The sequence below is a fragment of the Lissotriton helveticus genome, chromosome 1_1 (assembly GCF_964261635.1).
Source record: "Lissotriton helveticus chromosome 1_1, aLisHel1.1, whole genome shotgun sequence".
Classification (NCBI taxonomy): domain Eukaryota; kingdom Metazoa; phylum Chordata; class Amphibia; order Caudata; family Salamandridae; genus Lissotriton; species Lissotriton helveticus.
The window spans coordinates 501,080,138-501,097,908 of NC_136057.1; positions in this window are offsets into that span (position 1 = coordinate 501,080,138).

The window sequence follows — 17,771 nt, forward strand, 5'->3', positions numbered from 1 at the left end:
AAAATATTCAGCAAGATTGTCAGGAGTTTTTAATGTATATGCTTGATGTATTGCAAGATGAAGGTGTAGATGTAGATCATCTGTTTGGCCATTCTTATCAATGGCAGCATGACTGCGAGAACTGTAGGGTATCAAGTACTACTAGTGTAGACTCAGAAAGAGTTATATATTTAACTTTGCCAGACAGTAAATCAGTGTCCTTTAATAAGCTAGTAAAAGCAGCCGATCAAAACATGGAGTGTAGCCAATGTAAGTCTGCAATGCTGTCCACATTATTTATACGAACATATGGCCAGTATGTCATTTTAATGTTCCAACGATGTAGGCCTGATGGAACAAAATTGACAACTTTAATTAAAAATGTTGTGGCTTCGCAGTTGTCAATATCAGGAAGGACTTTTGTAACTGCAGCAATTATATATCATGACGGTCCTTCAATAACATCAGGACATTACACAGCTTATTTAAAGTCTAGAAATGGCTGGTCATTCTGCAATGATTCTGTTTTAACTTTCAAAAAAAGATTGCCTTTTGACCTTAAAAATTCTTACCTGGTGTTTTTACAACCAAAATTTTAGGGAAGGAATCTCGGGATTTGCTCTGAGGAATTTCAAGAGGTTCTAATGGCTCCTACACTATTTGGCCTTGAGGATAAGTGTAGTACAGAGTGAAAAGTTATTTTTGAGTTTTAAGTAGTTCCTGAAAAAAAAGAAGGTTTTCTTACAGAAAGTGGTGGGCACGGATTAGTTATAGGACAACAGAGTATTTCCCAAAGCAAACGGTGTTCTTACCATAACACTTGACGTCATGGAAAAATAACTGCACTTTGAATGAGTTCAGAAAAACTGTTTCTTTTAATAAGCTAATTCAAGCAGCCAATCAAAACATGGAGTAGAGGTAATGTAAGTCTGCAATGCTGTCCACATTATTTGTACAAACTTTTGGTTATAATGTCATTTTAAAATTCCAACTATATAAACCTGATGAAAGTAAGTTTTCAACTTTAATTACAAATGTTGTGGCTACACAGTCGTTGTTTTTAGGAAGAACATTTGTAACTGCAGCTATTATATGACATGATGGTCCTTTGACAACATCCGCTTATTACACAGCTTATTTAAAATGTAAAAAAAGCTGGTGTTTCGGAAATGATTCCCATTTGACTATGAAACAATGTTGCCTTTTGACTTAAAATATACTTACTTTGTGTTTTCAGAAGAGAGAATTTAGGGTAGGTAACTGGCCTATAATGATTCTAGGACTTGATATAATTTTATGTACTGTTTTAAATTGCTTTGTGATTAACAGTGATCAAGAGAATTAAATAATTGTAGTAGTCATAGAGGTAGTGTAAGTGTGCCTCATAGTAAGCAGTATCAGTGTCATAGGAAATGTGGAACATGAGTGAGCAAGAAGGGTGAGATATTACGAGTACAGGATTGTGAAAGTGATCTTGAACATTTTCTTTCTGAAAGTTGTGGAAAAAGAAAATGACGGGATTTGCTTAGAAGAATTCCAAGAGTTATAAATGGCTCTTACACTATTTGGCCTTGAGGAGAAGTGCGGTAGAGAACGAGAAGTCATTTATTGTATGTAACATATTTGTCAAAACGATGGAGCTTTTCTTTCAGAAAGTGGCAGGCAGAAAATAATAACAGCACAACAGAGTATAAGCTGTTCATAGGACATCCTTCGACGTCATGGAAAGTAAGTTACTTTTGAGGAGTTCTGATTTCTGATTGGTTATGTTATATGGGTTTTTTAAACACAATCATTTTGATTGTGTTTTTTTCCCCCGCTGTTATATGATGAATACCTTCAACTCACTGTTTTTAGTGAAATTTGATATATTTTGAGAACAGCAAAAATAAACCATTTGACATGTATAATTAATTCTGTACTTTGTATAGTGAATTTTAATTTGTACTCGTCTTGTCTCATGCTCACTCGTCTTTTACTACCTTCTATCAATCCTCTTTACATACTCACATTGCCTTTTGTTTTATTCTCTTTCACCCTTGTTCTCTAACTCCACTTATCTTTCAACCTTTGTTTCCCTATTCCAACTCTGCTTTTTTCTTTTCTCCCTTGCACCATTTTCCAGCTTTTAGACCTTCTGCTTCGCTTGTCTTTTCCATTTTTCCTCCCTTTGTTTTCTAAATTAAATATTTTTGGGTTCTCCTTTTTTGGTGCAATCAGTTAGTATAACTCACCCTCACTCATTTATCTTTCTTTGTTGCCTCACTCAGTCTGTATCTGACACTCTTTTCTTCACTTCCTCTGTCTCCTCTCTCCCTCACTCTCTTTTCCTTATTCACCCTTTCCTTATATAGTTTACCTTACTCACTTTCTTTTAGTAGCTTACACAACTTCAATTTAGTTTTCTCTTCTATCCTTCTTTTCTGTCACTGAAAGTATCTTCCTTTTTTTCTCTTAGTAATTTACTCTATTACAATTTCTTTTTGTCTCTGACTGTCTATCACCGTTTCTTTCTCTTTTTTTTCTGCATGTTTATCTCTAACTTTATTTCTTTGTAAAATTTTCAATCTTTTCCCTTGTCTTTTCTAATTTTTAAATACATGTTTTAATATTTTTCAAATTTTTGTTCTTTCTTTCACAGATTGAAAGTATAAAAATAACAAGTAACTAAGTTAACGACAATTATAAGGTAAGTGTTTTGTACTCTTTTCGTTACATTTCTATCACATTTAACTTCTATTAGTTCCACTGCTTCATTTCTTTAACCCTCAGTTTCCTGCCTTTGCTACTTCCCTCATTCCTTTTTCTATTACTTACTTACTCTACTCCTTCCACTCCTTTTCTCAGTCCCTCTGTTCTCATAGTTCCTCACTCCTGTTCACTCACTCCGTCTCTATTACTCTCACTGTCTCTGACTCATCACTCTTTCACTACTTGTTCATTATGCTTTCTCCCTGTTGTTCAAGCACACTATGTTATTTTCATTTCTTTGCTGTTTCAATTATTCCTTTTCTGTCACTTCTTCTTTTCTGCTTTCTGTTTTTTCTCTCTGTTATTCCACATGTTTTAACCTCAGTCACTGTCATACATCTTGTTTTATTCCTATTTACTTTCGCTCACTGTTTTCTTAACACTTTCCTTCAGGGTTGCTCTTTTATTTTATTTATTTATTTATTTTTTGCAATTTATTAAGCGCAGCGTATACCCGTGGGCGTCTTGGCGCTGATGAGATTCCCGAATATCTATGGCGGCACACTAGATGATATATGCATTATTGATCCACGTCTTCAGTCCCTTACGGAACTGAAGAAGTGAGGAGGACGTCTTGATGTGTTGTGGCAGAGTATTCCATAATTTGGAAGCTGCCACTATGAAACGACGGTCTCCCCAGGAAACTGTTTTCACACGAGGGACCACCAGTTGGTTCAGATTGGCCGATCGAAGCTGTCTGCCTGGTTTATAAGGTATCAGCATACTTTTGAAAGAGATTGGTCCTTGATCATGAAGTGTTTTATAGAGTATGCAAAGTGATTTAAATTTGATCCGATTTCGGATTGTTAGCCAATGGAATCTCTTAATCGAGCCCGATATAGGGGAGAACTTGGGTGTTTTAGAGAGCAGACGCGCCGCTGCATTCTGCACTGATTGCAGTTTATTCAAAGTCCTAACTTGGGCATTTAAAAACAGGCCATTGCAATAGTCGAGTGATGATAACACCAATGAACTTATTAAGGTTTTCGCAGCAGTCTCAGGCAAATAAGGAATGATTTTTCTAATCATCCTCAGTTTGTAGTGGGCTGTTGCCGCTACCTTATTGGCATGAGCTACAAAATTTAATTCTACATCAAAAATTACTCCCAGATTCCTTGCCTTGGTAACTGGACACGGGGGGTCTCCCATTGCTGGTGGCCACCAGATTGTTAACCACTCTGGGCGGAGGTGTCCAAAAATAAGCACCTCCGTCTTATCAGAGTTAAGTTTAAGGCAATTGTGTGACATCCACTCTTTGATTGCAGTGATTCCGTGCCTAAAACTATCCGCCACCCTGGGTCCGTTATCTTTAATGGCCAATACAAGTTGTGTGTCATCAGCGTAGGAGGTGACGCTCATCCCATATGCTTTGATGACATTAGCAAGGTCCGACACATAGATATTAAATAGTGTCGGACTTAGGGATGAGCCCTGAGGTACACCACACGGTAATGACAATTTGGCAGATTGATACGGGCCCAAGGTGACTACCTGGGATCTATCGGCTAGGAAAGATGCAATCAGATTTCTTGCTAGGTTATGAACACCCATCTTTTCGACACGGTCGACCAAGATCTTATGATCGACCGTGTCGACAGATCCAGCAGTATAAGTACTGCTGTCCCTCCTTGATCACGAATTGCCCTGATGTCGTCTGCCGCCTTGATTAATGCAGTTTCTGTGCCATGATATCTTCGAAATCCGAATTGGGTTTCGTCCAGTAATTGATGTTTCTCTATAAATTCAACTAGCTGTTGATTCATGGACTTTTCGATCACCTTGGCCAGGAAAGGTAAACTCGCGATCGGCCTATAATTCTTCACATCTGCCTTATCTAAGGTTGATTTCTTCAGTAGAGGCTTTATCAGCGTGTTTTTTAGGGAGTCAGGAAAAATACCTGAGCCAAATATCAGGTTACAGACAAAGGTAATAGCTGGAATGAGGGTATCTATCACTGGTAGGAGGGCTGAGACTGGACAAGGGTCTAATATTGATCCAGTTTTTATTGAGGATATGATCTTTTTAGTCTGTTCTTCAGTGATCACCGAGAAGCTTTCCATAACTCTGTCAGATGGCAGATCCGAAGGAACTGATATTATTAGATTTAAAGAAAAGGCCTGATCCTAGTCCGGTTCTATCCCTACCTCTCATTCCACATCCTTTACTGTTTTTCTTCTTAATTTGAACATTCACTCACATTCTCTAAGAAACTCTTGTTTATTATTCTTCTACTCTCCTTTTTATCTTTGACTTCCTTATCTATTTTGTTTTTCTCAATTATACCCTCTTACATCTTTTCTTTGGTAAATAGATCTATTAAACAGTATCTCTGTGTTACACCCTCTAGCTGTCTTTCTTTTAACATTACTCTCTGTTTCCTTCCCTTATACTCACTCTTCCTTTTTTTTGTACATTTTTTTTCTGTTTTGCTTCCGGTTCGCATACCGGCGCGCGAACCGGGAAGCGAATCAAAAGAAATAGAGGTTGCCAGAGTGCTAAACATTCTAGCAATTTTTTATAAATGGGAGGTAGTTCTGAAAAGAACTTTTTTTTTTATTGTTTTTGTTGTTTTATATTTGTTTTATTATTTTTCTGAACATTTTTTTACTTTTATTGTATTTTTTGAACGGTTTTATATTTTTTTTGTTTTTTTGGGGGGGAAACGAAAATCATTCATTATAAAGGGCTCAACAGGAGCAACAAAAAAAAAAAGATAATTTACTTTCTGGGGCGTTTTGTACATTTATGATTTTCAATAGCTCTGTTGATTAGATTTATGCTACTCTCCCTATAGCAAATTAATTTGCCGCAAAAAATGCAGACTTGCTTCACGTCCCCGAAGTTCATCTGGATGTTTGGGACCGTCTCCCTCGCCTCTGGTCCCGTCACTGCCTGTTCGGTTGATGTACTGGCCACAGGAGGGGGGTTTTCCTGCAGGTCACGTACCTGCGCAGCACTATAATTTATAGGGTGCCACCTCTCCATGTGCCGATGCATGGTGTAATTCCCGAAGCTGTACTTTTTATCAGTCCCTCTGGACAGAACTTTGTCACAGATCAGACATGTGACGTAGCGGGCATTTACTTTTTTTTGGCACCGGGGAAATGTGTAGAATTGCCAGATTTAATTATCCTTCACATGGGACCTCCTTGGCTCTTCAGGCAAAAACTGCCTCCTCTCTTGCTCCTCTTCCTCTTCTTCCTCTTCTTCCTCCTCTTGATTAAGGATGACCTGAGGAGGTGATCCATCCTTTTTTGGTGGTGGTGGTGGATTGGCTCCAGCAGCTGCAGCTACAACACTTGCCATTTTAGAAAATATGGAAAGTAGGTCTTCCTCTCACAAAGATGAAAGTCAGAGTGAGGAAAAAAGGAGGGGTTTTCATCATTTGGGAAAAAAAATAGTTCTAAACCAATGAAAAGTGTTATTTACAGGTCACATGACCTGTCACGCTTACGTTACGCGTCCCGCTCCGCGCCCGGAGCGCTTCCGGGGTGCTGCGCTACGTGCCTCATTCGCGATCCGGAGCACTTCCGGGTGCGCTAACGCGGCGCGTCATAAGACGCATTACGCGACAACGCGATATGTTGCGCTTACGAGACGCGTCACGATGTTGTTTTCTAACGCGGCAGTTGCGGTAACGGAACATTTACTGGTTCGCGGACCGGGTCGCGGCACCAAATTGAGCTAACGGGAAGCTACCCGGTGCGCGGACCGGTAGCGAAACAAAAAAAACTAAAAAAAACAATATATACATAAAAAAATTATATTAAAAACATATAAAATATATTTTTCGATTAAAAGAAGAAAATATTTTACACCATTTGACATTTGCTATTAAAAAAACATTGAAATTCACTGAAAAAACCATAGGTTATAGACTATATATAGTTAGGAATTAGCATTTACAAAACCTAGAAAATTCACTGAAAAAACCATAGGTTATAGACCATATATAGTTAGGAATTAGCATTATCAAAATCTTATTTTACTCACACAAAACCATTGAAATTCGCATATATAGTTAGTTACACTAACTATATATCGCGCACCCGCAATCCACTGCTGATGATGTCACATATTACATCATTCATGACATGGTCAGTGACATCACTGATGACATCACTGATGACATCTCAAATGACATCACTGATGACATCACTGATGACATCTCATTTGACATCAATGATCACATCACTGATGACATCATTCATGTGATAATACAATGCATCTCCTCACACTCTAATATAACCTCTGTTACACCCAGTGTTAAATACAGAGTATAATTTTTGAAACCATTGACACACCAATACTAGTTACTACATACGCAATCACTGATTCCTACGTCTACACACACATTCACTCATTCACCCATACAATCATTCATACATACAATCACTCATCTTTACAACACTATCATATGCACTCATACACCTATACAGACACTCACACTCTGCCACTCATCCATGGAGTTACTCACACACCTAGTCAGTCCTGTAAAGAATCAATCACACTTCCATTTTCTCATTTATACAGTTAAACATAGAACACCTTACATTTTCAAACATATACTAACACATACTTACTCTCTTATACAATCACTGATACAAGTACACATTGATCTGCACAGAGTCACACACCTCCCAGCCAGCCACACACACACTCAGTCTCCCATACAAATACTTGGGCAACTAATCAATAACCCATATAGCCACTCATATAGCTACTGATTAACACATGCAGCAGCTTGCACAACAACAGACATACTGATGCACACTTTCAGACAGTTTAGTCACTAACCCATGCATTCAGTAAGATGCATTTAATCACTCACTCATACAGTCAATCACGCACCTACTAAAACCTTCATTCAGACACTTATACATCCACTCATTCTTCAATATGTAAAACATATTTAAACTTTACAGAAACACACAGTCACTGGATGATGTCATCAGTGATGTCATCAGTGATGTCATTTGAGATGTCATCAGTGATGTCATCAGTGAGGTCACTGACCATGTCATGAATGATGTAATATGTGACATCATCAGCAGTGGATTGCGGGTGCGCGATATATAGTTAGTGTAACTAACTATATATGCGAATTTCAATGGTTTTGTGTGAGTAAAATAAGGTTTTGATAATGCTAATTCCTAACTATATATGGTCTATAACCTATGGTTTTTTCAGTGAATTTTCTAGGTTTTGTAAATGCTAATTCCTAACTGTATATAGTCTATAACCTATGGTTTTTTCAGTGAATATATATATATATATATATATTTTCCCAACACCAGGTCCCTCGATCCTCGGGACCGTTTTCCAAAAAAGAGCACTCTGAGCCTCTCTCGCGTGGTTCGCCAAGATTTATTTACAGTTTCTTTGCAATTTTGGCAAGGTTACAAACGCGTTTCGGCGTTGCCGCCTTCATCAGTGTAAACAAGCATATTTTTTTGTAGTGATTTAAATAAAATTCTTGGTGACTTCCTGTCACGTGCATAAAACATAAACATAAAAAACGGCACAATTCATGTAATTCAGACATTCTTCATGGCGGCCATCTTATAGTGGTTAAATAATATGTGTAATGAATCACAAAATTCATGACATTGAAACATTTCATTATATTCGTTAGACACTCATGTACTTGATATTTTTTTATGCATGTAAAGATCAATTTGTATGCAGTGTCTATGATAGTATGAGTAATATTATTTCACATATTACTGGTTGCCTATCTTATTTGTGCCGTTAATTCGTAAGGTCCCCCAACATTATGTTCGGAGTCCCATCGAATGGTTCACGGATTAGTGACATATTTTTTTGTTGTGTATTTTCCTATTTGTGGTTTCTCCAGTCTAGCCCTATATGGGCTTAATCCACAGCATTCATCGTGTTTTGTTACCACCTTTATATATTTACAAGGTCAGATTGTTTCATTCATACTTTGGGTGGGCAGATACAGGGTTTTAGGAATAAATTCCTCTTCTCCAATTGATTGTCTATACTACTGTTCAAAAAGTTATAGATGACAACGATTCAGATATGTGTCCACATTTCTTCTTCGTTGTTCATCCCTCCTGGGGTCTTAGTCTGGAGCTGAATAATGAACCTAGATTCTAGGGTTCGTAATTTTTTTACCCAGTTCCCTCCTCTCTCAGTTCTGGTTAGTTGGTCCAGTGCGAAATAGGTAAGTAGATTGCTGTTGCTGTTATGCATCGCCTCAAAATGTCGGGCTACAGGGTAGATGTGATCTTTTGAGGTGATGGCCTTCATATGCTCTAAAACCCTGAGTTTAGTTTGTTTAACCGTGCTCCCTATATATTTCTTTCCACAGGGACACACTAGGCAGTATACTGTGTATTCTGAATTACAATTGAGTAATTTCGTGATCCTACTTTTGTTCTTTTTCCCTGGTACCTGATATTCCTTGACCTTATGTGAGTTCTTACAGGCCTTACACTTCATACAGGGAAAAAACCCCACAACTGTCGATTTCCTCCTATTTCCGCATTCATAATGGCTATTCACTAGATGGTCCTTGAATGAATTCCCTTTTCTATAGGAGATAAGGGGATAGCTGGAAAGCGATTTTCCTATCACAGAGTCGGTCTTCAAAATTTTCCAATTTCTTCTCATAATGTTGAAGACCTCTGGTGATTTTTCTGAATAGCTTGTAATCATTCTGATTTCTGATTTGCCTACTTTGGGTTTTTCCATCAGTAGGTAATTTCTACCCACTGTATCACTCTTTTTCTCAGCTTGATCAAGGATTCCTTTACAGTATCCCCTTTGTCTGAATCTTTTCCTATATTCACCTTTCGCTTTCTCGAATTCCTCATGTGTTGAGCAGTTGCGTTTCATACGCAAGAACTCCCCCAGTGGTATGTTGTTAATTACACTCCGCGGATGATAACTTCCCGAGTGTAAGATTGTGTTGCCCGCTGTGGGTTTACGATAGACTGCAGTTTGAATGATCTCATGTTCGACATAGACTCGAAGGTCCAAGTAGAAGACTTCTTTTTTACTCATGCTGCTAGTGAAGCTGAGATTTTGGCTGTTATTGTTGAGATCTTTTATGTATTCTTCAGCCTCACATTGTGTACCCCGCCATACCAAGAATAAATTGTTGATATAGCGGGTCCACAACATGATGTTATTCATCCATCGTTCATTCTCTCCCGCCCAGGCCACGTGCTTCTCCCACCAGCCCACGAAAAGATTAACGTAGCTGGGGGCGAAGCACGTGCCCATCGCGGTCCCCTGGAGTTGTAAATAGAGCTGCCCTGAGAATAAAAAGATGTTATTTCTCAAGCAGAAACTTGTTAGTTCTAACAGCATCTTGTTATGACTTTGGAATTTCAGAGGTCTTTTGTCTAGAAAACTTTTCATTGCCAATAGTCCATCTTCGTGCCTGATTGAGGTATAGAGACTTGCAATGTCTAGTGTGATTAGGATCATGTCCTCCTCCCATTTCACACCTTGGATGATTCTCAAAAAATCTTTCGTGTCTTTTAAGTATGAACTGAGTTCTTTGACAAATGGAGAAATAAAACTGTCAATATAAGTAGAGGTATTCTCTAACAAACTATCCTTAGCTGACACGATAGGTCTTCCTGGTGGCCACACTTTACTCTTGTGCACCTTAGGTAGGTGGTAAAACGTGGCTATTTGAGGAAATTCACATTTCAGATTCTTCCAGTCTTTAAGATCCAAAATGCCATCGTCCTTCTATTTTGTAATCAGTTTGTTGAAGGCCACAGTGCTTTCCACATGTTTTTCTCTTTTTATTTGGGTATAATGTTCTTTATTCCTCAATTGGGACAGGGTTCATCCTCATATTGGCTGCGTTTCAAAATGACGATATTGCCGCCTTTATCACTGGGTTTGATTATGATATTCTCATCTTCTTTGAGGCTTTTAATTATTGCCCATTCATCTTTTCTCAGATTCTTTCTCCTCCAGTTGAATTTCTCTTCCTGTAGTTTCTTCAACTCCTCGATTACAATTTCCTGAAAGGTATCGATACCATCATGTGGGGTTCTTGGATTAGTTTTTTGATCTGATCATCATGGTGCTTTTGCAACTTTGTTGGGTAATCCCACTTTCTTCTAGCATCTGTGTGGGTAATGTCTCCCAATCCTGTGTACTGCTTGTTCCGATTAGGGTTTGTGCTGTTGCAATGGCATTTAGATCATTTCCTGTTAGTGTCTCTAGAGGATCAATTGCCTCTGTTCCCAATGTATCGGTATTTTTTTGGGATGCATTGTATGTATCTTCTGTAGTTTGATCTTTCTGATAAATCTGAACAGATCTATTCGTGTCTGCGTGTAGTCAAACACAGGAGTGGGACAAAAAGTTAGGCCAAGTTGTAAAATCTTTTCTTCCTTTTCTGTCAGTTCCCTGTCAGATAGGTTGACTATGGTATTTTGCGCTAGAATTGTTGCGTTTATTTCCAATTCTTCCCTCGACTACTCCTCGTCACTACCGGGGTAGACCTTTCTGGAGCGGCCCCTCCTGCCCCTCCTCGTTTTCCTCTTGCTGCCCTTGGAGGATGTGTTGTTGCTGCTGGTCGTTGTCTCAGTCCTCTTATAACTTCGTACTCCTCGAAAAAAGGTTCCAATTCTGGAGCCAATGTGGAGGGTTCAGCCCCTGTTTCTGTGCGGTGTCTGCCGCCTTCGGCTCCTCTTTCTACACACGTGTTTTTCGCCCGAGATGAATCGTCCTCAGATACTTCTGATTATTCGGTGCTTACGGGGGTTCTGTTTTTCAATTTTCCCTGTTGTAAAGTCTTTCTTGGAGCATCGTATTTTTTAGCAAATGTTAGGATTCTGCCATTTGCATAATCTTTTTCATCCCGGATGAACTTGGTCTGTTTGCGCAATTTGATTGTATTTTCATAGCCAATTAGTCTCTTTTTCATCAGTTCGCGCAGTTCTTCACATTTTTTGGTGTCTTTGTCGCCACTGATTTTTTCCTCTATGTCCTTGATCTCTTCCTGTAACTTTACTCTGTCATTCCATGCATGTTTGACTAGCATTTTCAGCATACCCTGCATCACATCGGTCATGAATTCCGACCATTCCCGCAACAGTTCATTATTTGGATTCTCATATGAAGGGACTAGTAAGATTCTAAGTCCTCTAGGGACTCGTCCTACTTCTAAATATATCTGCAGGCTGGTGGCCTCCCACCATTTGCGGATTTCTCTCTCATATGTCTTTTCTAAGGTGGAGAAAAGCTTCGTTAGTGAGCTGGGTGCTGTTGTTTTCTCCAATAAGGTATCCTTCTTTTTGATTCCTGTTTGAGGTACAAACAGTGTATCTGCCTCTTTCTCCCTTTCACTGTCCGTGAACATTTCTTACTGCAAAGTCAATATTCTGTAAAATGGCTTTCAACCCTCGCTTCAGGCTTCACGTGGTCTGCCGGAATGTTCAAAATAAGAGCGTCGGTCACTCACCCGTTCCAGATTTTCCCAGTCTCCGAGTTCCAACGGGACTGGTCGCCCTTCCGGGGTTCGTGTTCCGCTGTATATTCCGCTCAATTTGGTAGCGCGTTTCGATGTAATTCTCTCACACGCTTTTCCGGGGGGCCAGTCGGTAATTAAGTTTTCAAACGCCAGTTCCACCAGCCGCTGCTCCACTTCGTCCACGGGTGCCTCTTGCCGCATATATATATATATATATATATATATATATATATATATATATATATATAAATGAATTGTTTCATATTTAACACAAGAACTCTTTGCTCATTTTGTGGCAGCCTATGTATACTGTGTGCAATACAGTTGTAAAATTACTTGGATATGCATTGTGCTTTTAGTCGCAGTCTGGGACTACAGATACCCAAATCAATGTCAGCCACTGCCCCAACAAGGATTGAATTCTGTTGTCTCTCTCTGGTTACGTCCCGACAGACATTAGAAAGACTCAAGTGAAGGGGAGACTGCAACACAAAGTAGAAGCCCCTGCAGATGTCCACTTTCTCCGGTAAGATATGCTGAACTCACCTAAGCCAACGAGAGCCAGAGGAGGCTGCCAGGGCCTGCCAAACATCTTCAATTGCTGCCGTGCTGGGGGATGCAGACTCGTTTGTGCTGGGCTGAGGTGCCTGCCGGTGTCCTCGTGTGGTGATCATCTGACAGCAGCAGGATGGTTTCTGGTGCTGGGCAGCCAGCATCTCTGATTCCAGTGTGACTATGCCCTCCCGGTCACACTGCTCCGATTGAAGGAGTTTCAATCAAGGAAGCTGAGGGCAGGCCGGCTGGCACTGGGACTTTTTAAAGTGTGTGCTCAACCCAGGCTGGCCAAAGGCATTCAGGTCAGAAAACAAAACAATGCCTTATTTATCACCGACACACTATGAAGTTGGATCTTCGTGGCCCACGAGGCCAGGCCAATTAGTGTAATTACTGATGGCAAATGTTGACAAATCAGTTTTTATTAACACTTCGTGGCTTAACTTTCAACCCTCACTGCCTAGTTTATAACGGCATCGGAGCTGCGCACGAAGCCAGGGGCACGGCCATCCAAAATAAATGTCACTGGTCATAAGAATGCAGCAGAGCACAAGTAAGTCCCAGAAGCTTTAATATTCGTGACTAATGCATTTTAGTGCCGTGATGCAGCCACCAGCAGTAAACTGCGCTGATCTAACCCCTGATGCGTGATACATGGTAGGACCTCACATATTGCATCATTCATGACATGTTAAATTACATTGATGACATCAATATTGACATGTCTATGGCATCATTCATGACATCAATGATGAAATCATTCAGTAATTTTGACACTGGACAATAGACTTAACAGACCATAAGTAATTCAACAAGTTACACCCGAGCCACATTTTCTATCCGAATTCCAGTGATAATGGACATTAACTTTGACCACAAGCAGGACACATAGGATATGTGTTAACTCACACTTATTGGAATAACCACTTTTTAAACCTTGAACATTCTCCAAAAAAGTGTTGGTTCTCTAGTCACCTTAATTGGTTCACTATTTTAAAGTCTTCACATGACCTGCAATTTTGAGTCAAGAGGTTGACAGACATGCATCAGCCAATTATAACACATCTTCATCTAGGTCCTATGGATATCTTGGTGCTATGGAAAAACATATTATACATTTTCATGAAATGAGCAAAAAAGCAAACAACCTTAGAGTCATACTTACAACTACAATTTGGAGAGTTGTGGTGTGTAGTGTAGTTCCTATATTCCCAATAGGCTCTGCGCATTGGAATAATATAAACAGCAGTTTAGACGTAGGACTGAGGTCATCTAGGTCTCTACTGACTATATTAGACTTAATTAGTTTTGCCAGCTAGCTCAGAGGTCACTAGAAACTTTCTTGAGTAAACAAGGAGGAGTTTAACTTCCCTGGATAGACAAGAAGGGATTAGCTTCTGACAACCATAAACATGACAACTTTGCTCCCTCAGAATAAGAGTGTATCTCTAGAGTCGTATGAAAACAATAGACAGCTATTTTACTCAGTCAATCGTGCATTCTTAGTTTCACCAGAGTGCAGAGAATAGAGAGACGGGCGTTTTCAATAAAAGGTGTTATTTATTGAGCAGTCTTCTTTCTCATGCAAGAGAAATGAATTGCCACAATTGCAATACTTAGTATAAAGTAAAGTGCGTACAGTAAAAGGAGTATTATAAAATAATACTGTAAAAGCATTGATATGGTTTCTTAGCCATATGATACTTTAAAATGGATAAAATATTTACATACATATATACATTGACTAACGTACTCAACTGGTGCTTCTAAATACGCCTACCCCGGTGTACCTGACCTACGCCTAATACGTGGGAAGGAGTAAGTAAGTAGCAGTTTAAGTTAAGTTGGTTTTGCCAAGAATCTGAATCAAGAATTCTCTTTAAGGGTTTAGTCAGCTCCGTACCTGGGTAATAGAAAGCAGGAGGTCTGGTATCTCTCTCACAGGACTCAATATCCCAGCAACCCGCAAGGGCGGCTGAGAACACCGGAGCTGGATTTATCGGCAGGAGAAAAGACAGTGTCTCTCTCAGTGCGTCAAAAGGGAGGGGCGGCGTCCGTGGGCTCTCGCATCAGCTGTGCTCTCGGGCAAGTAGATAGCCACTCTGCTCCAAACCACCGTGTGTTTGCTTAAGGCAACGTTGGTAAATCTGTACCTGAAAGGTGCCGGGTTTGACGTAAGGTTTGACATAAGACGTCAATAAAGATGTCACTAAGAACTGGCCGTTCTTACAGTGCTCACAGGAGTTCTAGGACAACTCAAAACAAAGCCATGGGGAATTCCCAGGTTGCTGGAGGTTTGGTTTGTTTAGAGAACTCGTTGTACTCTCTAGGAGCCTGTAGAAGTAACCTTGCTTAATTTGGACTGCATGGGCTACGACTAAATATGGATATGATTCTTATGCCTTTATAAGGATATTATTTATTATAACCATATAAGGGCATAATTCAGGAATATCGAATTAGGGTCCTAGATAGAAATACAACACCCACTCCACAATCTAATGTCCCTCATTACTTAAAACTAAGCAATAGTAAACATATAATGGTGCATGTGTTTTCCAACCCACCCCAAAATACATAATTCGCATTTGAAATGGTAAATACATGAAAATGAGTATTGCTACTGTACGCTTTTCAAGCAGTGGTATCATTCAGTTAAAAAAATGCATATATATATCAGCTGAATGATTTGCGAACATTACACATGAAATGGCTCTGAATACAGAAGAGAAGGTCGAGACCATTCCATCACATAATAATACAAAATGCTGTACATGTGCTAGAGGCTGAGGTAAAATATTGTCTCTAGAGTCCCTAAAATAGAAGCTCTGTTCTCTAAGAATAGTTCTACTTTAAGCAAAGTACATGTGCCAGAAAAAAGGTAAATATTTTGGAAGGGAAAAAAAAATAATTTCACTTTCAGGGGAAAAAATTGTTCCAAATGTTTTCAGTAGCTTTTGTTTATCAAAGCTGAAGGCCGAAATCAGAGTTCAAGGAACGCTGTGTGCTCGTTTGTTTTAGAAAGTTATTCTTTCTGTTCAGGGGAGAACATCATTTCAGACAGACTCGCAAAAAATTGGTCTACCGCATCAGGTGAAAGTTCGACCAAGTTTGAAAATGCTGCAACAGTGCAGTCGTGAGAATGATTGCTATCATCGATGTCAGGATCAGCAATGCTCACTGAAGGTTGTACCTGGGTGATGCTGCTCTCATCTCGTACTTCACTGCCACATAATCGTAGTGGTGAAGTCTCAACGAATGCCGTCATCAGAATGGGTAGCCGCTGGGGACAACACGATGCATGAGTCGTTACCGGACCTAGCAAGGTATCAGTATCCATTGGTACTGCTGATGGTAGTGTAAGACAGATGCCCAACACGCATTCTTCTCCGCATAGCATACATCGAAGCACAGGTAAGATTCAATTTTGCCAGATTGGTCTGAATGAAAGAAACCAGGTCATATTCAGATCTCTTAGCCGGGCTAATCCGAGGACTTTAGTTATGCGGTCCCGGTAGCGTACTGCTAGGATTGTTTTTTCCATCGTTGCTGGAGTCTTGTCTGCGACTTGGCTTGCCATATCGGAGCAGAAGAATCAAAAATAAAATTCCTGCCACGAGTCCCAAAAGTATAGGTAGGCCACCAAAGACAGAATGGACAAAATTGGGGAAGATGCCCATAACTGTTTCAAAGGGTGCTAACAGTCCCGAAAAAATTGTCTTAATTACATGTGCGATGCCACTGGTATCTGACATATTTAGGATTTGGCTCAGTATTTCTACGAAATGCACGGGGCAATTTGTTGATAAAAGGCTATGTATCTCTGCCGTTGTCCTTGCAACTTGCAGATCATACGTTTCTCTGGACGAGGTCAAAGGCACAGTCGTCTGTAAAAGAATAGACTTCATTCTGCTTAAAGTATCAATTCGAATAGAAGATATATTCAAACAAGGCCATATTGCCGCCTCCATATCTGGATTGCTGTTTGGATACAATACTTGCATACAGCAAGTGACCATGGAACTAACGCTGACCAGATAGGCTTTCCCTGGCACCATGCCACAACAGCTGTGGTCCACTATTAGAATATAGCTCCCGTTAGAAAGCCGTCTAAAGAATGGCTCTATCTGTTTTGCAGGAGTGCCGTGCAGGTGACATGAAAGGTTATTGGAAGACCCTTCGCAGGCCCCATGCAAGTTAATACCTTGACACAGAAGTGTACCGCTTAGTGATCGTTTTCAATTTTTACCACTAAGAAATACATTCTTTTTCTTTTTACTGTAACATGTGTATGTATAAGGTAGTTTCCATGTTGACTTGATGTACCCTTTACCCAACCTTTCATACTGGCCCGCTGGTATATACTCTTGGCAATATTTAAATTGGAAACTTGTTATCGCAATTGTGATGGCTGGACAATAGGTTTCCTGTCACAGGGGAGTGTGACCACCTCCCAGACTGGCTTTAGTTTATTGGGGCTGGGTGGGTGCACTCTCAGAGGGTTTTGATGTCTGCACTGGGGGCACCTTTGGTGTCCCAGTGCATAGTCCAGCTCAAACCGGTTGCAGGAGCAATTTGCTCTGGTGTGAAACTGGACAAAGGACATGGTGTAGCCACCCCTCTGTCCTGACCATCCCATAGGTGGGTCCCCAGAGTTTGTCCCACCCCTTCCTTGGGTATAAAATAGGAACCCCTGACAACAGGACTTTAGATTTTACCTGTACTAAACTCTGCTAAAGAAACCAAGTACTTCGACGATGCTGGATGGCTGAAAAATCTCCCTTGGAGTAAAGGAGTTGCTCCCCTGCAAGGCAGGCACTAAGTTAAAATGCATCTGTCTGGTTTGCATCTATGCAGCTGCTGAAGGACTCCAAAGATTTGTGCAATACAGGAGGTGGGTTCCCTTGGTGTCTGAGGTTGATCCATGCTCTCAGCAATTCTGAGATCCGCATCCTTCGTGGGGACCGTGCAACCCGAACCCCTGGGCACTGTGTACATTTGCAGCAGCATATGCTTT